This window comes from Pinus tabuliformis, chromosome 6, assembly GCF_031772625.1.
Source record: "Pinus tabuliformis cultivar Carrire ecotype Pingquan chromosome 6, CPIR1, whole genome shotgun sequence".
In the NCBI taxonomy this organism is placed as follows: domain Eukaryota; kingdom Viridiplantae; phylum Streptophyta; class Pinopsida; order Pinales; family Pinaceae; genus Pinus; species Pinus tabuliformis.
This window is the reverse complement of record NC_142292.1, coordinates 451,474,819-451,501,549: the sequence shown is the minus strand read 5'-3', so window position 1 is coordinate 451,501,549 and position 26,731 is coordinate 451,474,819. Positions and strand designations below refer to the sequence as shown.

Sequence of the window (26,731 nt, the reverse complement as noted above, 5' to 3'; positions counted from 1 at the left end):
CTAATTGGATTTCATGAATCTATCGTTGAAAAGTACATTGAAACTTGAAGCTCCATTTCCATGGGAATCGGACCCACTTAACCTAACAAGATGTAATAATATTCAAATTCATCCTAAACAAAGCACTGACCTATAAAATAAAATCACCTAGAAAAATAGTTTTCCCTTAATATCTATCCAAATTTTCACAATATTGTCTTGGATGGGACAACATAACACAAAATACAAGACATGTACAAGGCTCAGAATATCAAAGAGTTGGTGGAAAAGGTATGACCAAACCATTTACTCAAAACCTATCTTATTTTGAAACTTTTTTTCATATTCTATGAGTGCCTAAGGAACACATTCGATATATCCAACTTCCTTTCATGTTTCATGTAATAACCCCAGATATCTCACCACATAGGTAGATTCTCTAGGGATCACAGTCATCTAACAGGCATATATATATGTTGACTTAATCAGGGTACAATCATGTATGCAATGTAAATAATGCCTTACACTATATGGTCAATGTAAATATTTGCCTTGCCAATTTTATATGTACATTTGATATATGTGCCTAGTGCCACAAGTCAATTCCAGTATCAGTTCTTAGGGTTGGTTACAGAGATGCATATGCCAAACACCGCACCACTTGAAATACCAAGACAGACTAAGTTTCTATGATGGTAAACATTGACATTCTTATAATTGGGAACATTATGTGTTAAGTGTTTCATGTTTTAAGTTATTAAGATTTTTTAGTTATAATTACCATAGGGTAAAGGTTTAATTGAGATACTTAAGGAAAAGGGAGCTACTTAGAATGGAGAGAGTGAGAAAAAAAAAAACTAGAGGAAATAGGGGGGTATATCGAATGGTGTGTGAGGGGAGGCACTGGGAAATGGTAGGGGAGACTTCGAGAGAGAGATAACAAAGAGAAAGGGATATATTTTGCTATTTTTAGAGAACATGGAGAAGGAGAGAATGGGCATGCCTAGCAGATTCTAGAAGGGGGCATGTAAAGGTGGTGCATGGAAAAAACACTAGAAACACAAAGAGCCAAATGGAAAAAAGATCCATGAGATAGGGCATTGGCCTAACTAACCAGAGGTGGAGGATGACAGTAGAAAAGTGGGGAATTGAGGATGAGGAGGGCACGGTGGGAAAGAAGAAAGGAAGAAAGACTAGGTAATGCAAAGATGAAGAATGAAGTTGGGGGATCGATTGCACAATGGAGGGAACCTGGTCTTGTTGAGACATCTTCGAGAGGAATATAATAGATCATAGATATATATTGTCGCAGGTTACTTTTGGAAACCTATAGAAAATTTTAGAGCAATAACCTCTCTCTATTATTGTTGTCTTTGTGTGATGTTGTATGCATGGATTTTAGCAACAAGTTTGTAACTCATACCCTTGTTGTTGGGTCATTTGCATATCGCATTTACTTGTACTAGATTGTGTTGGTTGCATAAGGAATTTCCTTTCTATTGTACTAGAACCCTTGTTGTTGCATACATGTTGTTATTTTCATATTGGATTGTGTGAGGGTTAATTAACCCTATGCCTACAATCTTTTTACGGTTTTTCATATCGAATTATGTGGGGTTAAATGACTCCTAGACTCAGCATCTAAGATGCTCTCAGGACTGAACTTTCCAAATGGACCTATTGTAAGGTCCCAGAGGGCTACATAAGCTCCAAAAATTCCATAAAGGGAATATACAAGCCCAGAGAATTTATATCGTAGATAGGTATCTCGTGTGTGAAGACAACAAGAATCTGCTCAGTTATATTATCAAGTGCTTCAATCCTTTACCCGAAATTATTCTCCCCTATACACTTAATTTATCTTGATCCATCCTCATAAAGTGCATGGTTTCATGGAATCAATGATTTTTTCTATCGTGGTCTTTGCACGCTAGGTTATGTACCGAGGACCTTGTCATAGCCCCACTCAAGGTTTCATTGTAACATAAATTGTAAAGGAAGATGGAATTATTAAATGGATTGAGTTAAATGGATAAATTGAACCGTAAACTAGTACTGGTCTCGGGGTGGAAATAGAAAACCTAAGTAAATATAGGGTGGAGACAATATCTCTAGAATCCCTGTTTCCTAAAGGGTGCAGATATTGATCTCTGGAATCCATGTTTCTTAAAGGGTGGAGATATTGACCTCTAGAGCCCCTTTATGTTTAAAATTTAAAAGGTGGAGACATTGATCTCTGGAGTCCCTTACTGGTTAATGGGTGGAGATAGATATCTCTAGAGTCCCTATATTGACTAGTGGGTGGGGATAGACATCTATGGGATCCTTAAATTAACTAGTGGGTGGCAATAGACATCTCTAGAATCCCTAATCTGACTAGTGGGTGGAGATAGACACCTATAGAAACCCATACCTATTGGTGGGTGGAGATACACATCTCTAGAGTCCCACACAAACTGTAGGGTGGAGGAAGCTTACCTCTATAATCCCTGGAAGCTTGGGCATTGGGATAGTATTCATAAGCTAGGGGGTGACAACTATGTTGGTAGTTTGTCAATGGTTGGGGTGGGAATCAATGACTATACCCCAATGGCCATCCTAGTTACAACCAAGTTGAGTACCTTACTAACTGTGATATACCATTATATCCAGACTTTCTATGTGTGTAACTTTCTATATTGCACGATAGAATGGATTGGACAGAGGTTATCATTATAGTATTATGTGTGATTTGGAAATTAGATTATTGTGTGTGTTAGTGCATAAGTTAATAAAAATAACCATTTGACATATAAAATTATTGTGCAGTACTCATAAAATCATGGCTTCCCTAAGGTTGGGGTTATAGGGGTTGCAGGAATGATTTGGTACCTTAAGGGATTGTTGCATAGCACTGCATGAAATTCATATTTAACTGTTACATCTTGATTAGATTTTATACATTAAGTATTTGGAGTGTTTGATAACCCTATGGTCCTTTCTCATGCCCATTGATATAATGATTTAGCCTATTACTCCTTTGTGACTAATATTTTTATGTGCATAAATTCAGTTGATTCCCTTCACACCTCAACTTGGTTGGGTAAAAAAGGGTAAGACATTGTTGAAGGTTTTCTCTTCTTTTGACCATATCAACATACCATCTACTTGAATGTGTCTCAAAGAAATTACAATATCAGTTGTATTTTCTTGGGTTATCTATTTCCTTCTTTTTTCTCCAATTTCTTCATGCATACTTTTTTCCTTTATGCCAAGAATTTGTTAGCCAAATGGTGCCCACACTAGATCTCTTCAAAATTACTGAATTCAGTGGAATTACTGTGAAATGGAAATCAATTCTGGACGATAACATTAATTCCCCAATTATTAGCTGAGGATATTCTATATAGGAAAGGACGTATGGAACGAATTGATAATGGATTAAATTTTTGGTCACACGGTGCTTACCTAGAAAATATTTGAATCTCACATGTAACATATTGTTGACCTGCACTAAATTGCATTCCAAATGACGTTGTAGGATGAATGATAGTAAGGGTATTAGTATAAGTTTTCTGAAGGATAATTTGGACAACGTCTATGCCTTTATCGATTAATCTAATCTCAATGATTTCACATGATTTCATGATGACTTCCCATCTCAAAGAAACATTAATTTATCGCATGGTGTATCTATTACCCATCCATACCTTATTAAGGATGAGGAGGATCACATTATTAACCAGACTAAAAGAGAGTTCCAGTATATGTTTTGGCTTGACAGCAAGTGTAAGCAACCTGTATATAAGTAGTTGAAATGTTGTTTTCTAAATAATAATGAATTGATACGATTGCAGTAGGCTAGAGTAACGTAAGTAGTACAAAGCTATCAGAGAAAGAAATTGAAGCAAGCCTACAGTCTATGCACTTGGTCATTAATTTGAAAAATGTTAGGTTAGTTAACTTATAGAATATACCGGTCCCAAAAATAATTGCATTGACACAATAGGATTTCCACCATCTTCTGTGGATAAGTTGAGCATTTTACATGACCACAAGCTTGTGTAAAAGAGATCAACTGAAATAGATTATTGTGAGGCTTTATTAACTACTAGGCTACAATCTTGGCAGGCTTACATTCATGGAATACTATAGAAGAAATCATGAAACCATCTTCATACTGATCTCATTAAGTTTTGGAAGGCGCATTGTACACAAATAGAATTCTTAGTTATCTGCAACTAGTTTGCCTAGAAGGAACCACAGATTAGCCAATCCATGATTCCCATGTATGTTCTATATTTCAGTTGTGCTTGTGTTATTCAGGTGGAAGAAATATCACCTATGTGCTAATAATGTTTGGAATTGACACATTTAAAAGATAATAATAATAATTGTCCAGAATTGTAGTTGGAGGGGGGGGGGGGGGGGGGGGGGGGGGGGGGTGTGCTACACTTCATCTTCATTGCAAGTTCTTCAAATATATCAGGTCTGTTGGGTTTTGTTATATTCTTTCCATGACTAGCCTACGTAGCTAACCAGGGGGTTAGAAGTGGGGCAGAGCCCCCCCTTCATTGCGTCGATTGCATAGTGGGGGGAGTCACTAGGGGTTTGAGGGGTGCAGGTAACCCCACTTTATGGGGTCTGGGGTAGCGCCCCAGAAAATTTTGGTTTTGGAACCTATGTTAGGTTGGGTGGACCCACCTATGGTTTTGTGCATGATTTTCGCACATGGTTTTCGGTCCATGGTATTGGATGCTTTGGCATGTATAAATATGTATTATAACATTGAAAGGAACATAATGAAAATCAAGTTGGTAGTCCCTGTTTTGGGATACGGGGAAAAATCTCTATGTATATGTGTTTTATGTGTTAGTTCTCGCATTGTTTATTTTCTGTGTTTTAGAATTCGTATGCAAGTAATTTCTGTACGAGGTTAAAACCTACAAGGTCTACCTGCTCCTGAAACATCAGAGAGGAATTTGTTGTAATCAAAACACAGAGCCTTCGTAACTTTGTCAATCATGATTTCTATATAGGCACAAGCCTCCTCAGATCTGCCTTCCCTAATCAGCCCTCCAATGAACACATTGTGAGAATTAACATTGAGACAACAGTTGTTTTGACCCATTTGATCCCATATAGTGAAACCCATCTTAGGGTTCCTTGCACGGAAATACAATTTCATAATCATGTTGTAGGTGTGAGTGGTAGGTTGAAACCCACAATGGCTAATTTCCTCAAAAAAATTAGGGCTTCATCTGGTTTGTGCAGAACTAGCATCATTTTCATTATAACATTGTAAGTCTTGTAGTCATGAAGAATCCCTTTCTCTTTCATTTCCTGTAACAACCCATAAGCCTTATCCAACTTCTTCTTCTTTCCATTATCATTTCTCAAACAAGTGTAAACAATAGCATCAAGTGGGGAGCCCTGTTTAAAAGACAACCAACTCTACAATCAGTAACAGATTTCAACACCAATATCTTACAAGCATCTACGTACTAAAATTTTCATAAAATACCAATCAATCTATGTGAAACATGTACTAAATCATACGAAAGTTAAATTTGTTTGCAAGTATATAAAATTAAATACAAAAAAACATGTCAGAAGTATGTTAAGTTTCTATTAGAAACACTTGGTGTTACCATTGTACAAATTTTATTTAATACAGTTTCACCTGTTCAAAACATATGTTATTAGTCTTTCCAATAGCTTACCATTAGAAAATATACTATAACGATTAATTTCAAAGTTGAGAGAATTATTGTCTAATATCATATTTGGTTTGTTTTCATAAATGGAGTAATATCAGTCATCGAAGTTGTTGACACTGACCAGGGTTGTACCACAAGTTCTTTGTTACAATAAAGAAAAAAAATGTTCCACAAGGATGTACTCTTCTAGATTATTTCCTCAAAAACTTGAAATTCCATTCCCACGTTGGAAGGGATGTAAAGAGAAACCATACGCTGCATCCTATTGTGTTTATTGGTTGTACTTAAAAAGTTGTAACTACACTAAACATCTTATGCAAAGAATTTTTTAGTCAATCATTTTCTCAAGATATTTTCAAGATTATTAGCTCACAATTTGACTCCATGGTAAAAATTTTGGCAACATCTGTAGCAAACCTCTTGTGCGGCCGCAAGGTTTTGTGGCATATCTCACAGAAGCTAAATCATAAATGGTTTAGTTCATTGATTTTAACAAAAAAATATTGTCAATATTATAAACTATCATTACATACCACCCTTTTTCATTTTCTATAAGTGCTAATTTAGTTTAAATTACCAAGTAGGAATAGTGGTAAACATTATTTGTATCACTGTTGCAGTGGTACATTCAAAGGCCCAACAAAATAGTTTCTATCAAGCCTCCTTTCTCAACTAACAAAATTTATTAATGTTCTACGCTTTATTTTTCATCGCACAGCAAAAGAGGAAAAGGAAAATGGGTGTTGTCATTTATAATATTATTTTTAAAAATTTGGGATGCCAAAGTTCAGGGCTCAAGCATAAATCCACACTTATTAGGGACCCATGTTCTCACTGTCTTGGGATATCTACAAATTTTGATCGTCACAGGATATCCATTTTCAAGTTCATTCTAAGTGGTCCAGGTGATTGAAGGCAGTTTCTAGATCACCTTCCCACCCAGAAAATGATCCAAAAAATCCATCTCGAGGAGTAGGTGAAATTTTTTCCCAATTATTGATCTTTGAATTTCATCCCTTATGCAGCATGGCATGTTGATCTTCTTTGTACTATTCCAACTTTATTGGCCAGTTCAACTACTTTTGAAAAATTACCAATATTTAGCCAAAGTTGTAGCCTAATTCAATAGATTTTAATCTTGTTTTGATTTGGGTTCAAACATAAATTTTCTTATTAGGAACACACATTGTTGTTATGGCTTGGGAGGTCCACCACCATCCACTTAAAAAAATTTCATGATCATGGTTTCTACTCTCACAACTGAATAAGTGATCAGTTAAGGCATGTCTAGATAGACATTGATTGCATTTAGCCCCTTGAACCATAAACCTAAGTTTATTCATTCTCGAATCCATATTTTGTTGGAAATAATACTGAGAGGGGGGGTGAATCAGTATTATATAATTCTTTTAATTTGTTCTTTGAATTATTTTTGCATGTCAGTACCATAAAATAATGAGCATGAACAAAAGAAAACTGATAGTCACACCAAAGAACACAAGATGTAAGGTGGAAACCCAATGTGGGTGAAAACCACCTGCTGCAATATGTCTCTATCTTCTTTCAAATTAGAAACTCCTTTTACAATGGTTTTGTACTGGTGCAGTCCTTCACCAGTACGCAGGCTGCAACCTGCAGAGAGCTACAACTCTTTCTCGTTTTCCAGTCTCTCCTGGAAGGGAGCTACAACCCCCTACTTCTTTTCATAAAGCATCAAATGATCATCAAGAATATAACAGTTACAGTCCACTACAGTTATCAGATCAGCAATAACAGAACTAACCCAGAACACCTTATCAACAGAGAAATTCAATCAACAGAACATCTTAAGACAGAGACGCAGTTTTCCCTTCTGTGGCCTGCGTCGCGACGCAATTCTCCTTCTGCTTTCCTGCGTACACCCGCAGGTATCCTTCTACTGCACTGCGTGCCCACGCACTGTTCCTTGAACTGCACTGCGTCCTGTTGCTGCAGAGACGCACCCAGAAACACTATCGCGTCGCGTATTTTGCTGCAGGGACGCACCCAGAAATGCTATCGCGCCGCGTCCTTTTGCTCCAGGGACGCACCTGAACCTTAGTCGCTCTGTGTCCCCACGCAGATCTCCTGTTACTGCACTGCGTCCCGGACGCACCTGAACCCTTCTGCGCCTGTGTCCCAGCGCACCTGAACCCTTCTGCGCCTGCGTACTGACGCACCTGAACCCTTACTGCACCTGCGTACCTCCGGGCATAGATGATTTCAAGACTTCAGAAGTAACCCAGACAGTCAGCTCTACAAATCTGAACATGCGCCGAAGAGATCTTGGTCCATCAGTAGATTCGCCTTGTTTAGATCTAGACCAAATCTAGCCCTCATAAGATATTCAACCCAAAAAAACATACTCAAGCCAAATGATCTCCTTTGCTTTATATAGGAAAGCTCTTCCTTAAAACATGGATCAATACCACGAGCCGACACCATAATAACCCAATACCGTCGGCTAAATACCAAGAGTAAAACATAAGAAACCCCATGTGTGCTTTTCTCTGCCTTGAAATGTGTGCACTGGGGGGACGCATCTCCTGAACGGCTGCCCTGCATATCTGGACGCAGTCCCTGCATGGTGTACCTGTGGGTACGCACCTTCTGAACTGCTTTCCTGCGTCCTTCTTAATTTTCAACAAATTGAGAACCTTGCCATGGGAGTTGCCATCAAGTACAACATCTGTAACATATAGCCATACCAGAAACATAATGCCAACAATCTCCCCCTTTGGACTTGATGGCAACCTCACAAACTTCAGCTTCATTCTCCCCCTTTGACATCAAGGGCATAGGGGTATGCTCCCCCTAAGATCATGCTCCTCCTGAAAATGAACCAGATCTGCAGCAAAGAACCATAATCCATAATGAAAGAGATAGAGACATATTGCAGCTATTTCCAAGATCTCCTTCTGACCATCCTCCATAATGCCAACAATGCATTATATGCTCCTCCTGAACCTGTGCCATCAATCAGAAAAGGTTCAACAATAAGATGATGCATCAACAACCCCCAGCTTTTGCCTGAGGTATTCAAAAGTGTCCCTGGGCAATGGTTTGGTGAGAATATCAGCAACTTGTTCCTTAGAAGGAACATACTCCAACTTGACCTTCTGTTCAAGTACTTGCTCCCGGAGAAAATGGTACTTGATTGGTATGTGCTTGGTTTTTGAATGCATAACAGGATTCTTTGAGATGCTGATTGCACTTGTGTTGTCACATAAGATGGGGATTGGTGGTGTACAAGTGATTTGAAAATCCTGCAAAGTCTGCATCATCCAAAGGAGTTGGGTGCAACAAGATGCAGCAGCAACATATTCCGCTTCAGCTGTAGACAAGGCAATTGAACTTTGTTTCTTGCTGAACCAAGATACCAGTCTGGAACCCATAAAGAACGCACCACCACTTGTGCTTTTCCTGTCATCCACACTTCCGGCCCAATCTGCATCTGTATAAGCATGAAGTGTAAGATCTGTATCTCTAGGATACCATAAGCCATAATGTTGAGTCCCTTGAAGATATTTGAAAATTCTCTTCACTGCTTGAAGATGAGTCTCCTTCGGATTTGCCTGAAATCTTCCAACTATTCCAACTGCATGCATGATGTCCGGCCGGGTACCTGTCAAATAAAGTAAACTTCCAATCATAGATCTGTAGGTTGGTTGATGTACTGCTGCAGATTCATCATTTGCACTAAGGCTACATCCTGTGACCATGGGTGTACATACTGGTTTTGCATCTTCCATACCATATTTCTTCAAAATCTGTTTGAGGTACTTGGTTTGAGATAAAAAGATTCCTCCTTCTTTTTGTTGGATTTGCAAACCAAGGAAATATGTCAGTTCTCCTAGCAAGGACATTTCAAATTCTTTCTGCATGACCGAGGCAAAGTTTTGACTCATAGCTTCTTCATTGCTCCCAAAAATAATGTCATCTACATATACAACAAGTATTAGCAATTTGTCATTTTCAACTTTTATATAAAGATTGATATCTGCTGATCCTTTTGAAAAGCCTTGTTGATGAAGATATTTGTCCAAACGGTAGTACCAAGCTCTTGGAGCTTGTTTGAGACCATAGAGAGCCTTTTTCAATCTGCATACAAGATTTGGATCATTTCCAAGAATGAACCCATCTGGCTGTTCAATGTACACTTCTTCTTCCAAGTCTCCATTCAGAAAGGCTGATTTCACGTCCATTTGAAATACTTTGAAGTTTTGAAAACTTGAGAGAGAAAGGAACATTCGGATGGCCTCAAGTCTTGCAACAGGAGCAAAGGTTTCTTCAAAGTCTATTCCTTCTTGCTGCGCATACCCTTTACAAACAAGTCTGGCTTTGTTTCTAATTACTTCTCCATTTTCATTCAATTTATTTTTGAAGACCCATTTTGTTCCGATAACATTCTTATCTTTTGTTCTAGGAACCAACTCCCAAGTGTTGTTCTTTTCGATCTGCTCAAGTTCTTCATCCATTGCTTTCACCCAACATTCATCTTTGCATGCCTCTTTCACATTTTGTGGTTCAGTAGAGGAGAGTAATGCCAAATAGCTTGAAGCTTCTGCAACTATTCTTCTTGTTTGTACACCTGCTTCTTTCTGCCCCATAATCTGAGATTCTGGATGATTCTTCTGAACATATCTGGATGGAGTCTTTTCTTCTATTCTTGTTTGCTCCTCTGGTTCTTCTTCTTGAGGTTCTTCTTGAGGTTCTTCTTCTTCATCATTCTGTCGTTGGGGGTAGCCTTCATCTTCTTCGATGTCTTCATGATGTACTTGCCTAGGAATGTATCCCTTTTCATCAACCACTACATCAATGCTGTCAACAATTCTGCCAAGTATTTTATTGTAGCATTTGTATGCTTTGCTATGTGGAGAGTAACCAAGAAGAATGCCTTCATCTGCTCTAGGTTCAAGTTTGCCAAGCTGCTCATCCGTATTCTTGATATAGCATTTGCTCCCAAAGATTTTGAAGTGCTTTACCGAAGGAGTCCTACCACTCCAGAGCTCATGAGGAGTTTGAGTGCTGTTCACCCGGACATTTGTTTTGTTGAGAATAACAACCGCAGCATGTGCAGCTTCACCCTAGAAGGTTGCGGGAGTTCCTAATTCATCAAGCATAGCACGAGCCATTTGTTGGATTGTTCTGTTCATCCTTTCCACAACTCCATTTTGCTGAGGAGTTCTTGCTGTAGAGAATTCTCTTCTTATCCCATGTTCTTCACAGAAATCGAAAAATTCATTTGAAGTAAATTCCCCACCTCTATCAGATCTGAGGCACTTAATTTTGTGACCTGATTGATTTTCAACCAAGGCTTTGAAGGATTTGAATTTTTCGAATGCTTCATCTTTGTGCTTCATAAGTCCTAACCAGACAAACCTGGAGAAATCGTCAATGAATAATATCAAGTATTCTTCTCTTCGAGGTGTTCTTTTCCTGAAAGGACCGCATGTATCTGTATGTACTAGCTCAAGAGGCATGCTAGCTGATCCTTCTTTCTCTGGAAAGTTAGTTCTGGTTTGTTTTCCAAAATGACATGATTTGCATATGGTGTTGTCAGGAATTTTGATATCTGGAAGATCACGAACTGCCTGATATTTGCATGCTTTCCTTATTTGTGAAAAGCTTAGATGTCCCAATCTCCGATGCCATAACCAGTGCTCATCATCCTTGCTCAGATAGCATTGTTGTTGTCCTTCTTCAAATATGTACAGATTATTTGGAGTTCTTTTGCCTTTGATCACTGTTTTACCTGTATCAAGATCACGAACAAGACATCCATTTGATCTGAATATAACCTCGGTTCTTTGATCACACATCTGGCTGACACTTAGAAGATTATGCTTCAATCCATCAACATACAAAACATTTCCAGCCTTGACCTTTTCTTTTAACTGAGCAATGCCTTTTCCTTTTATAGTTGCAGGAGTATCATTTCCAAAAGAGACTTTCTTTCCCTTTTCTAGAGTATAATAAGACTCAAGTTTTTCTTTATCACCTGTCATATGCTTCGAACATCCACTGTCAATGTACCATAGATTTTCCTGTCCCTCTGCATAAAATGCTATCCCACATCTTTCTGTTTGAGGTTCCTTTATTCTCCATGTTTTGGTGCTTGAGGCTTGTTCCTTTTTCTGCTGAAACCTGCTCCTGCATTCAGAGTCTTCATGACCAAAGTTATTGCAAATAGAACATTCAACTTCATTTTCAAGAACCGAAAAGTTGTTATAGGTCCTTTTTGTAATCCTCGTCATACTTCTTTGTTTTTGAGCTTCCCTAGTCATGATCGTTTTATATGCAACACATTGATCTGCTTTGTGACCAAAGTTATGGCAAGAAAAGCATTGTCCATTGAAGAAACTTCTGCGGTTATCGAATCTACCAGCCAACTGATTGTAATTTCTATTTTCATTTATTCTTGAACCAAATTGAGAAGATTTTACCTGTGGCTGGTTGTAGCTTTTGTTCACCCTTAAGATGGATTGCCCCTGATAGTTTCTGTTTGTAATTCGTCCCTGCTTTACCTGATGATCTTCATTGTTCTTTTGCCCATTTCTTCTTGCCGCATCAAGATAACTCTTTGAGGTGGATGCTTGAGAGGTTTCTCCATTATAGCCCAGACCTGTCTTGTTTAGAGGAGACCGCTGCACATTGATAATCTCATCCAAAGTTTCAGATCCTTTGACAAACTTAAGATTAATAGCTTTTGTTTTCTCAATCTCTTTTCTAAGACCAACAATTTCACCTTCTAGTTTTTCAAGATGTTTTTCTTTTTCATCAATTTGAAATTGTAGAGTATCAATGATCACATTCTTTTCTTCTATACATCTCTTGAGTCTAGTAATTTCCTCATAAAGGTTATCCACATCTACAGCATCCATATAATCATCATCTTCAAATGCCATTAACAACTTATATTCATTACCTCGTTCATCTTCATCACTGTTCGATAGACCATCACTATCTTCATGGGTGTAGTAGCTTTTCTTATTTGCACTTTGTTTCTTGTTCCATCTAGCAGGTTCCTTTCCTTTATCCTTATAAGGACATTTTGCAGCATAATGACCTACTCTTCCACAAGCAAAGCATTTAAAAGGTAACTTACCTCTGAATCTTCCAGAACCCCTTTGAAGATTTCTGACAAAATTTGATTCTTCTTCTTCTGGGACGTGGCTTGCTTCATAATAATCTTCTTTACCTGATGCCTTGAAAGCAGCTTCTCTTCTGTCTGACGGACCTCCCTTTCTCATTTCATAAGCCGTTAGAATTCCATGTAGCTGAGACATAGTGAGAATTCGTAGATTTTCCTTTTCTTCTATTGCAGATACTTTAGATTCAAACTTGGGGGACAATGATCTTAGAACCTTTTCAACCACTATAGCCTCTTTTATTTCTTCACCCAAATTTTTCATACAATTAACAATCTCATCTACCTGAAGAAAATAATTAGCCACACTTTCATCATTATACATCTTGAGAGTCTCATACTGAATCCTGAGAGTTTGAAGTTTAGCACGCTTTACCTGTTCATCTCCTTCATAGCTCGTGACAATTTTGTCCCATATCTCTTTTGCGGATTTGTAGTGCATTACCTTCATGAATTCTGTTTGGGATATACATCCTAATAGACTACTGACTGCTTTCACATTTGTTTCATACTTCTTCTTCTCAGCTGCATCTGTAGGAGTAGCTGAAGGAAAAGCGTAGCCTGTTTCTACAATGTCCCAAACTTCTGTACCAAGAGATTGAAGATATGCAGTAACTCTTACCTTCCAATAATTGAAGTTTGTCCCATCAAAAACCGGTGGCCTGATTGATGCTTCTCTCTCGTAGTTGCTCATGATGAACGATCTACCTTCAAGCGATCAAGCTTCTCTAAAGGACCTGCTCTGATACCAATTGTTGGAAATAATACTGAGAGGGGGGGTGAATCAGTATTATATAATTCTTTTAATTTGTTCTTTGAATTATTTTTGCATGTCAGTACCATAAAATAATGAGCATGAACAAAAGAAAACTGATAGTCACACCAAAGAACACAAGATGTAAGGTGGAAACCCAATGTGGGTGAAAACCACCTGCTGCAATATGTCTCTATCTTCTTTCAAATTAGAAACTCCTTTTACAATGGTTTTGTACTGGTGCAGTCCTTTACCAGTACGCAGGCTGCAACCTGCAGAGAGCTACAACTCTTTCTCGTTTTCCAGTCTCTCCTGGAAGGGAGCTACAACCCCCTACTTCTTTTCATAAAGCATCAAATGATCATCAAGAATATAACAGTTACAGTCCACTACAGTTATCAGATAAGCAATAACAGAACTAACCCAAAACACCTTATCAACAGAGAAATTCAATCAACAGAACATCTTAAGATAGAGACGCAGTTTTCCCTTCTATGGCCTGTGTCGCGACGCAATTCTCCTTCTGCTTTCCTGCGTACACCCGCAGGTATCCTTCTGATGCATTGCGTGCCCACGCACTGTTCCTTGAACTGCACTGCGTCCTGTTTCTGCAGAGACGCACCCAGAAACACTATCGCGCCACGTATTTTGCTGTAGGGACGCACCCAGAAATGCTATCGCGTCGCGTCCTTTTGCTCCAGGGACGCACCTAAACCTTAGTCGCTCTGCGTCCCCACGCAGATCTCCTGTTACTACACTGCGTCCCGGACGCACCTGAACCCTTCTGCGCCTGCGTCCCGGTGCACCTGAACCCTTCTGCGCCTGCTTACCGACGCACCTGAACCCTTACTGCACCTGCGTACCTCCGGGCATAGATGATTTCAAGACTTCAGAAGTAACCCAGACAGTCAGCTCTACAGATCTGAACATGCGCCGAAGAGATCTTGGTCCATCAGTAGATTCGCCTTGTTTAGATCTAGACCAGATCTAGCCCTCATAAGATATTCAACCCAAAAAAACATACTCAAGCCAAATGATCTCCTTTGCTTTATATAGGAAAGCTCTTCCTTAAAACATGGATCAATACCACGAGCCGACACCATAATAATCCAATATTGTCAGCTAAATACCAAGAGTAAAACATAAGAAACCCCATGTGTGCTTTTCTCTGCCTTGAAATGTGTGCACTGGGGGGACGCACCTCCTGAACGGCTGCCCTGCGTATCTGGACGCAGTCCCTGCATGGTGTACCTGCGGGTATGCACCTTCTGAACTGCTTTCCTACGTCCTTCTTAATTTTCAACAAATTGAGAACCTTGCCATGGGAGTTGCCATCAAGTACAACATCTGTAACATATAGCCATACCAGAAACATAATGCCAACATATTTGTATTCTTCCATATGAAGATAATAAAATCATCTCCCTCCAAGACCATAGAACTATAATTACAGAATCGATTTCTATAAAGCAATAAGTTTATAGTACAAAACAATGAGGCACTGGTCTCAACAGATATACATATTATGCATTAGGAAATCTAACAACAAAGATCACCAATAATTGAGCAACAAAATTTAAATCTTGAAATTGAAAATTTAGAATCTCATGGGCGAATGTTAAAGAAAACATAGAAATAAGACTAAAAATAGAAATAAGAGGTCTCAATACCCTAATGATGATAATGCAGCAATTTATGTTTATGTTTTTCATCTTTCATGGATTCCTAATAGCTATATTCAATATGTGTAGAGACTGAGGGGGATTCCTCTTGATTTTCACCTTCTTTGGCAGTCTCCTACCCTTTTTCCTCCCTGTTCGCAATCCAAATGACCATCCCCTTCTGCACATTTCTTGAGCTCTCTCGAAACCCCATTAGATTGCAGGGCTTCTGAATTGTTTAAGCCCTATGGATTTTCTCTATAGGCACTTGATTTCATGAGGCTTCTTTGATCTACGACATCTTCATTGGTGGGATTTATGGTCACCATTTTGTGTGAGTGTAGAAAACTAGAATCTATGGAAAATGTATCACAAGTTTAGTAGGAAAGAAATTATGACAAGATGTTTGTTCTTCATCTCTGCTTTGGATGCATTTTAAAATGAAAGTATGACCATCATAGTTAACATTTCCAAATATATAACCATATACATGTGAACCAAGTTCACCATTTGGACAAGAATTTAGTAATGATGTGCCAATGCCAACCTTTTTCCCTAGGCGGTGAACAGAAAATATTGCCATAAGAAAAGATAAATAGCTCTACATTAAACTAGAAGTATTTAAGGGTTTCATATAAGTTAGGAAAAACAATTCATGGTAAAAAAACCAAAGTCATTATAAACTAACTATTTTGTATAGCTAGTAATAAATATCCTAAAGGCAGAAGTATGGTTTGCTGAGAAAATCGTAAAGGAATAAACAGTATCATGGTATAATAGTAAGTGGAACCAAGAACAAGTATGATTCTTGTGAACATGATGTAAAGGAGTAATATTCTTTGTTATAGGGTATGGAAAAAAAAATGTCTTTTTGAGGTACATTACATTTGGGCACTTAATTCATCTTTAAGAATTGTCAAAATAGAGACTATCGAATTTCTATCACTAAATAAGTGTTTAAGAAAGTATAACCTTTCAACCAATATATAACAACATTTAAATCCCCTATCACTTGTAATTTTAGATTGTTGAAGTGACAATAAAAATTATTAACATAAATGGCTTATTCATATTATTGTAGTACTTGTTAAGTAGTTGTATTTTTGTTCCTAGACTAAATTAATCATTCATGTTAGTCATTTTTAGTTGTATTACTTATTAGATAGTCATATATTTTAACATGGTATTAAATTAGTCATTTATGTTAGTCATTTTTAGTTGGGTCACTTAAGATTTCTCATTTTTAGTAGTATTTCACTTGGAAAAGCTATAGAGACTAACTTTTTTAGTCACCTAGTCACTAATTTATCATTTTCTACTAGTGTGTCTATTACAACATCATAAGCCCATGCACATGGCTACCAAATGACTCCATAAATTTTCCTATCACCTTGACAACTCAAACCACTAAAGACTGAACTCTTCAACTAACATAAAATGATGAATCAATGGTAGACATATGGTTGTAATAAACATCATATAATAGCTCATACATGGTTATTCCATGTTTCAAGTTACCTCTATGCATCATGTACCAAGTATCTCATTGCATGCATGGATGTACAACTTTTCAACCAACTGTTACTGAAGACCAAAACCGTATATATGGCTGAAAAATGTACCATTTTCCACTCATGAAAACACATAGAAATATGATATAAATGTATGAGTCAAAAACATTGAGGAATATGTCAAATAATATAGGAAAATGTCATACCATGCATAGCTCCCCATGAGCTCAATATACCTCCAATAGTCAGGTTGATCTTGTGGACCTAAATGTGCATTAGGCTCAAATGAACTCATCATATGTTGCTGCAAAAAATTGTACTCATCAAACTATCACACTACTACCATACACTCCCCTTGAGGTTATGATCTCATGAACTATGTAGTTCTCTATAAATATGCAAGAAATAATTATGGATTGTAAGAGGGGTTGTCATGGAGGTAAATCCTCTCTACGGACAGAGACGATCCCTACTAGCCCAGACCGGTTCTAGCAACAATCACACAATGCTATCACGCAAGTTCCTAATTGCAAATAAAAAGTAGATGGTGAGAACCTACTTGGATTCCAACACTAATGTTTGTAGAAGAGACGTCGCTCTCGTTCCTTTGCCTCAGCTGGTCACGATCCCCACGATCTCCGTGATTGGACACCTGCACATGCAAAGAACAAAACAAATACAAGCGTAAAATCCAATAGATGCAATCATATATCAGTCAGAAAAGATATAACTCAACATCAATCATAAAACAATGAGAGTGGAACCATAATGATAGTCATCTATTATTGATAAATAACAAAGAAGAATACAACCATAGTTCTGACGTCAAATCCTCCTTTGGCTGGGTAGTCAGCTACACAAGTCTTCCAAAGCTTGTTGGGATGGGAAACAAGCCTCTCTCTCTTGGGTGACAAGAATCTCCTCACTTAGATTTCGCCTTATGGGTGCAAAGAAGGCTCTTGCAGCTTCAAACTCTTGAACTCCTGGTATTCTCTATCTCTATGTTGGAACTACTGACTAGCTGGATCAAGGCATAGAGACAAGCTTTTATAGATAGAGAGGAAAGAGATAGGATCAACCACAATATTCATGGGATTGGCTTTATCACTAAGAAGCTTCCATGAAAGGTGGCAAACCACTTCCCTTCTATGGAGATTCGAAGCAAAACCATCCTATCTCAAAATAGATTCAGTTGATGAATGGGTTAGGGAGAACCTTCGGAAGTTTGATTGTTAAAAACTTTACCCAACTGGGTTGGCGCGAGTGCGACTCTGGGACAGAGCGCCAAATGGCGCGCCCTCTTTAGAGGTTTTCCCCCATTGGCGCGGGAAGTACACTGCGGACCCGCTCTAATGAAAAAAGGGTTGTTTTTATGGGTATACTGCAGGAGCTGTCTTCAGGTCATATGAAGCTCACACTTAGAGGAATATAATGCAAGTGGTTTCAGGTTATGTCACTTCTCACAAGTCCCGGAATGAGTCCTCCAATGTACGGAAGAGGGGAAACAGGGGCGGTGATAAACGATGACAAATTACTGTGTAACAGATGCCCCCTAAAGAATGAGGCCCGAGGGAGAGAGAGGGGTGAAATTCTTTACAAGAACATGCGTAACTGAAAACACGGCCGCCGAAGAACCTGCGTAAAGAAGTACAACTGATATCTCAAGTACATGATATATGTGGTATGGGTGCAGCCATCCGTAACAGAGTACATAACAAACTAGATCCAAGGTATGGGCGCAGCCATCCAAAGAGGATCTATAAATAGACTCAGGCATGGTTACAACCATCCAGTGAATGAGTCATGTAATGATCATAATAAGCCACAAATCGCAACCTGGATCCCGACAAACAAAATCCAGGGTCTTGTGCTCCATCTCGACCCGAACAAAGTACAAGTTCAAGCATGTGAATACATGAGTTGAAGTCGAACATGCATGAACATCGTCTGATTACCAGTCAATGATGAAAATTGTTAACAGACGCGAGAGGTACCACCAATAATGACAATGGCCCTCAAGGTACTATAGGTACAATCTACGGCGTGCGAATGAGTGAGCTGGCGTCGAACACCCGTAGAATCATTCGATCGGAGGCTAATAATGAAAACCTCGCGTCGAACACGAAGAACCTGCCATTGAGGCATGCAGGCTCTAAGGCACCAGAAGGGAGTCTCTAGATCAGCTTCCTGGATAATGAGCTGAAGTCGACAGGAAGTGACCTTGATCAAAGGTGGGCCATAGTGTTTCCCACATCATTGACATGAGACAGAGGAAAGATGTTGTGGTGAAACAGAATTATGTGAGGTATCAGAGGGAGGTTGTGATGTTGTAGAGGTCAACTTCTCTTGAACATATCGGCAGCACAACAGTGGACTTGGCAGTATTTGACATCAAATGAGCAGAGGTCACGGTGACAAGGCAATGAGCAGATGAGAGGTCAAACAGGATCACCCAAACCCACGGAGGCAAGTGTAAAAACAAGATGAGATGTCCCCACCCAGACACGAATGCAGACAAGTGCCATGTTCAAGAGCGACATACTGCCGACACGACAATAATTATGGGTCCATTTCCCCACCATTTCTGGCGAGTACCCCAGTTATTTTTAACAAGCTTGACGGGGATAGCATATGCTTGTGAGGCATCATTCCGACAGGATCCGATGTCATCAGGTTTTAACGAGCCTGACAAAGGAAGAACTCGGCGTCTTTTCATCTTTAGAGAGTTTGAAAAGACAGCATAAAAGTGAACTCCAGGGGGGTCCTTTTTCGTAAAGTTGTGTCTCGCGAGCCCGAAAAAGTATAAAACAATGCTCGAAAGAACCGCTCGATCATTACGATCGAGGAGTACTTTTCATATGTAGTGACATCGACCTGAAAAAGTAAAAAAATGATCGATATCACGTCGTTTCGTAACCATTAACGAGCCTGAAACAACAAAGACCCGACAATCTTTTCGTTTTTACACGGTCGGAAAAGGGTTTAAAGACGACCGCCTCTTATTTACGTTTAACGAGTCAAGAGGAAAAACTCGGCAATCTTTTCATCTTTAAACGGTCAGAAAAGAGCTGAAAGCAGACCTCCATTTTTATTCTATTTAACGAGTCAAAAAGGGAAAATACTCGGCAATATTTTCATATTTTACGAGTCAGAAAAGAGCTTAAAGGTGACTCGTCCTGGAGGAACGAGTGGTATAAAGGGTCGCAAACTGGTTCCGGTAATGGTGGAACTGCTCAAAACATATACTGGTCAAGAGGTTGGCTAATAAAGCCACTCATCGCTGCGGTTCCTCAGGAAAGGAAAAACAACCAAGTGAAAGCATATGATTGGCCAAAGAGATGGTAGCGATGGGATGAAAACAACCAAGGCTCATCTAGCAGAATTCAGCGGATAAAAATGGCAATCACGAGATGTAAATCGGGTATGGATTCATTTTTACACAAGATTGAACCATGGAGAACTCTGCTTGGATTCAGTTTCATGTTTACACAAGCTTGAAATGAAAAACTATGCTTGTTATAAGCTCGCATGCCCCCAACATAATGACGCAAATCGAGGTACATGCCCCCCAAGCTTCATTGCATTCAACAAAGTGGATGGAATGAAGGTTCACTCTCGAGATTGATGAAAGACTCGACTTGTATTTTACGAGACCTTAATCAAAAGACTCGATTTGGAAAGGGAGTTGTTTATTTGTTTAATGAGGTTGACACAGTAAAAGAACTATCCTCACAACCCTTGTTTCACTTTTTAACGAGCTTGACACAAGATCAGGAACTATGCTCTGCCAAACCTAGTTTCATTTTTTTAAGGAGCTTGACACCGGAAAGGAACTATGCTCCACCAAACCTCATCATAATGAATAGAAAGTCAGGGCTTCCAAGATTGCCACTCCCAGTGGAAGGGAAACATCTTGGAAGTCAGAGCCCAATGCCCCCAGGACACTATGCACGATGGCGGCATCACTAGATCCAGGCATGGGATAGGTGGCCACGTAGTTGATCCGTGGTGGGGTAGATGCAACTGGTGGATGAAAACTAGGAGGGGACGACAACGGCGCAGGAGGCATCGGGGGACTAACGAATGACACTTGATCGATAGTCACAATTCTTCCTTCGTGCGAAAAGCAAACCACACAGAAAAGCGAAGAAACGAGGGCCCCCATGGCGTAAACATAGTTGCGACCAAGGAGAAGACTAAAGTCTAAAACACCTTGGGTAACCAAGACGTCTATATAGACGGTTTTTCCTCCTAAAGTAATAGGGAACTTTGGGAGAACTCCTAGAGATGGACAGGCTCCTCCGTCGAAGGCCAACAGATTCTGAGTGACTGGCCCAAGCTGCGGGGAACCTAAAGCTTGCCAAGTAGTGTACAGCATAAGACTGACAAATGCCCCTTCATCCAAAACAGTGCTAGGTACTGCCTTAGCACAGGCATGTACTGTGATCTGGAAAGGCATATGGGATGGAAGGCGACTAGCGATCAGGCGATTCCAATCAAAGGAAGCGACCAGACTACTTGGTGGGGGAATCATATGATTACCCCCATGTGCTAAAGGAACCGAAGGAGAACCTTCGGGAACAGCTATATTAGGAGAGTCATTTCGGGACTCAGGAGAATTTGAAGAGACGAGAAGAACATGGGCATGATTCTCTTCCGAAACAGAGTGAGCGAGCGGCGGACTCGAGTCGACACTCTTTCTGACCAATAGTTGGTCTGGAACAGGTTGGGGACAGCCGGGTTCGGGAAGAGGGGCCTGGACAAGAGAAGAATTTGAAGCAATCTCTTTGTCAGCAGGGGGACGATCTGCGGCTACAGAGAGACGTTGATAACTAGCGGGAAGTTGGGGTGAAGGAGCTGTAAGACTTTCCAAGACAACGGAGGCTTTATCCATGAGCGGACAAAGGTGAATAGGATGATTGCCTTCACAAAGTCTACAGGGGATTCGAATCTTCCCTTTTCCCTTGCCATTCCCAACTGATAAGGTAGCATCGCCGTGAACTTCAGAGGACGATGAGGGGCGGGCTGGATCGCGAGACCATACTTCTAGTACCCTGGGAATGCCAGGACAATCGCGAAGAAGATGGTCCTCCTTGCACAATCGACAAGGAAACTTGACCTTCCGCAGAGGAGCGGAAGGGGGCCCGACTTCAGGTGTACTCGAGGGGGTAGCTGCACTTGTAACCTCTCCCTTAGGAGCCTTCTTCTTCTTCATCTTCTTCTTCTTCTTCTTAGCCCCCTGGTTACTCGAATCTAGACTTTCACCAGGTGAAGTAGAAGATGAGGACGTAGAAGTGGGTGTAGAAGGGGAGAGATCCACCTTAGAATCAACATGATGTTGTTCAGGTGGAGGGACGGATTGACTAGACGGTGAGATGGTAGGGACCAAAGAGGTTGAGAACAACCAAACCGGCAACCCAACAGTTAACCCTGGAAGGGACAACGTCGCCATATAAGGAGCACCAACATTTCCAGAAGGAGCGAAATGACGAGGGTTCCCGTCAGAGGGGATCCCTGGGTTGGTGAACCCTGGAAAAGTTGCCATCGAGAACGAAAAAGAAACCTACCCAAGCTAACGCGAACGAGATCTAACCGAGTAATGTTAATTGCGGCCAAATAAATTTTAAGACACAAGGACACAACTTGATCTTTTCATGTTTTAAGAGTCGAGAAAAGGACAAAAAGATGACTCTAGTCTCCTTCGAATGTTTAGTGAGCCCGAAGTGACAAGTGCTCAAGTGAGCCTTTTCTTTTAAGAAGTCCGAAAAGGATCAAAAGTGACTACTCTGGAGAACTAGGCAAAAGGTTTACCAAACAAATCCGTAAAACTGCATATACACCTTGGCAGTCATATGAAAACCAAGGACTTCCCGTACGGCAATCAATCTTCCCGAATGTTGTGTTCGGTGCGTTACGGCTTGTGAGGCGGCAAACACGGCTTCCTGTGGATCAAGGATGATAACCTAGTGGGGTCTCCCCATATACTCGATGGTACGTGGGAGCTCAAGTCCGTGCTAGACCACTTCTTGCGTCACGGAAGGAGGAATCACCCAACCTTAAGTGAAACAAAAGTGACTAGGTTTAACGACGCCAGAGCATGTCTCTAGCCTAGACCTCTAAACAGTGAGCGTTATGTTCCAATGCATTTTTAAGTTCATTCAGTTCATTTTAAGGTTGATCTTTGATTAGGTTTCGGTTTCCAGGTCCTACCGTATGTAATCCCTCACAATTCCCTAAATGCAAGCTATATGCCAAAATATATCATTTCGTTCGATGAATGCTAACTACGCGAGGGTTGAGAGCTTTCACACAAACAAAAATGACCATAAAACAATCAACAATAACTCTAATGCAGCTAATGGCAATTAACAAAACTTTTCTCTAAAGTTACTAATCGCTAATAACAACGAAAAGCTTTATTTTCCATTAACTAATGCAAAGCAAAAGAGATTGTTTGTTTCTTTTTTGATGGCAAAATGCACTAAACAAATTTTGAGAGATAATAACACCGAGTAAAAGAGACAAATTTCACTCAATGAGAACGCAATCAAGTCCCCAAATACCAAGGCAGTCCTTCAGAACCAAGAGAAGATCTCAAAGACCTCAATGGGCCATGTAATCTAAGCCCAAAACGAAGCCAAGCGAAATCCAAGCGAAAAGAAGAGAATCACTCGAATAACACAATAAAAAGTTTAACAATCACTGAACAAGTGCAAGAGAGTAACCAAAAAGTTGACTGGACCAACAGAAGACCAAAACTCCTAAGGAAGGCTCGATGCACAAAGCCACTAGATGCCCTAGGGCTAAAATGTGAAATCGGTGGAAAATGGCAAACACCCAAAGTATGCAAATGTAATCTATGCACACTTTTCATTCATATCCTGAAAATGAGAATTCTAATTATGCAAGTGTGATCTATGCAAGAGAATTCTCAAACACACGATGATTCTAATGTAATCTAAGAACCAATCAAGTGCAAATCAAGAAAAACGGGTGTGAGTTCCAAAGATCATAAACTAAAAACACTCAAAGGCGATTAACACTCATACACAATTTAGCCCCCCCGGCGAATGAGGGGAAACTTTTTTTGCAAAAACAAAAGCAAAAATATGCAAAATTGTGAAAAGACTGAGACAAACCTCCAAGTAATGATCAAAGGAAATCAAATTAATAATTTGCCAAAAAAACTCAAAACCAGTCAAACAAGACTCTGACACACTCAAGTGATTGAAAAAGGTGTAGCTAGACACAAAACCCAAGCTTGGAAGGCTGCAAACAAGAAAACTGGAAAATCTCACAGGCCTGGTGTGACTGTCAGGCGGAAAACTAGCGCCAATTGAGGATTGGTGCGGGTTATACTAGCAAGTGGCGCCAATTGGCGCGACTGTCATGCAAAAAAGAGCGCCAATCAAGTTTGCTAGCTTAAAAATAAAACAAGCAGTCCAAGGCTTGGTCGACAGTATCCAGACAGACCAGGCAGCAAGAGACAACAAAGCATCCAACCCAGAAAGCTATCTAAGCAATCAAAACAAGAGAAACCAAAGAGACAAGACAAACTCCAAGTTGTTTAGTTCGTAAACCAAACCAGAGATTGACTGAAGTAGCGTTGATCTACTTCGCTAATGCAAAGCAATAGCGTTTCGAAGGCTATCTGGTCGTACTTCAGGCTCCGTCTAAAGTTTACAAATCAAACAACAAGCTAACTCCCCAGCGGAGTCGCCAAATTGTTGTGGAGGTAAATCCTCTCTGCGGACAGAGACGATCCCTACTAGCCCAGACCGGGTCTAGCAACAATCACACAATGCTATCACGCAAGTTCCTAATTGCAAATAAAAAGTGGATGGTGAGAACTTACTTGGATTCCAACGCTAATGTTCGTAGAAAAGACATCGCTCTTGTTCCTTTGCCTCGGCCGGTCACGATCCCCACGATCTCCGTGATTGGACACCTGCACACGCAAAGAAAAACACGAATACAAGCATAAAATCTAGTAGATGCAATTATATATCAGTCAGAAAAGATATAACTCAACATCAAACATAGGACAATGAGAGTGGAACCATAATGATAGTCATCTATTATTGATAAATAACAAACAAGAATACAACCATTGTTCTGACGTCAAATCCTCCTTTGGCTGGGTAGTCAGCTACACAAGTCTTGCAAAGCTTGTTGGGATGGGAAACAAGCCTCTCTCTCTTGGGTGACAAGAATCTCCTCACTTATATTTGGCCTTATGGGTGCAAAGAAGGCTCTTGCAGCTTCAAACTCTTGAACTCCTGGTATTCTCTATCTCTATGCTGGAACCATTGACTAGCTTGCTCAAGGCATAGAGACAAGCTTTTATAGATAGAGAGGAAAGAGATAGGATCAACCACATTATTCATGGGATTGGCTTTATCACTTGGAAGCTTCCATGAAAGGTGGCAAACCACTTCCCTTCTATGGAGATTCAAAGCAAAACCATCCTATCTCAACATAGATTCAGTTGATGAATGGGTTAGGGAGAACCTTCGGAAGTTTGTTTGTTAAAAACTTTACCCAACTGGGTTGGCGCGAGTGCGACTCTGGGACAGAGCGCCAACTGGCGTGCCCTCTTTAGAGGTTTTCCCCCATTGGCGCGGGAAGTACACTTCGGACCCGCGCTAATGCAAAAAGGGTTGTTTTTATGGGTATACTGCAGGAGCTGTCCCGGAATGAGTCCTCCAATGTACGGAAGAGGGGAAACAGGGGCGGTGATAAACGGTGACAAATTACTGTGTAACAGGGGTTTCTCTTCACTACTTAATGAGTTGTTTCTCCTTCTTTCTCCACATGGTCTTTGGCTGCTTCTTTTCTTCCTTCACTGGTTTTCTACTATGTCCTCTTTGTTTTTGTTGCTTTTGTCATCTTTCCCTAAATAATGGGGCAACAACGAGTATTTTTCCATGTGGCCAAAGTTATGACATGTATAGCACTCCACATGAACAATATATGAAGCAAGATGATCAAATCTCCTACTGCCCATGCCATATCTATACCTTGCATGCAATGTGCCTCTCCTCCATTGGTTAGATATGTAATCAGATGCCTTATGGACAAACAGGTTACATGAACAACAATAACCATAAAAATCATGATTATACTTGTTATCCAACCTCCTTGGTTGTTTATATTGTTGCAATCTTTGTTGATTAGATCTATACATTTTTCTTTTACAGTTGGAGGCAACATGCCAAAATTTGTGACAACTGTAACATTATACCTTATGCATAAAATGAACAAAAATACTTTCTTTCCTTTGAAATTTTACAAATATGTTATGATCCTCTCTTGGAGAAAAATATATTCTAAATGTAGGTTCTCCTTGAGGTTTTCTTTTCTACTGTTGTTGGTTTCGTTGGTTGATTTGTTGTTGGTTTCTTTCTTTGTTGCTCTTGTTGCTAGCATTGTTTGCCATAGGTTGTTTTGGTTCTACTTTAGTTTTCTTACCTGCATGCAAACTGGACTCACCTTTTTGAAATCCAAGCCATATTCATCCAATGGTGATCTTTGGATTTCAAGCAAACTATCCAAGGTCACAGTTTTATTCTCCATCTTCTGCTACTTTCTCAATGACATCACTTTAGCTTCTAATCTCTCAACATGATCTTTCTTCTCTTAGTATTTCTTCGTCATACCTTCCTCAACTCTTTCTGATTCGGCCAATTTAATCGTTAGGTTGAAAATCTCCTGCTTTATCTTGTCCTCTTTATCATCACAAATATACAATAGTTTTTCTTGATCCTTGCATGCAGTTGTTAGTCTACAAATATCAGCTCTTAGAAGCTTAATATCATTCTCATCTTCACTCGGAACTTTAGCATGATCAAAATTTGAATCATAAAAACTATAACTCAAAATAAAATCATTAATATTTATACTTTTGGATTCAAGATTTTCTAATTTATTGTCATCATCAGCTGAATTATTTGCACTAT

The 26,731-nt window shown here is 39.7% G+C and overlaps 1 pseudogene; it reads right to left on the bottom strand.

Moving 5' to 3' along the window:
* LOC149259257 (uncharacterized) lies at positions 1 to 26,348 on the bottom strand (annotated as a pseudogene).
* Positions 26,349 to 26,731: the final 383 nt, after the last annotated feature.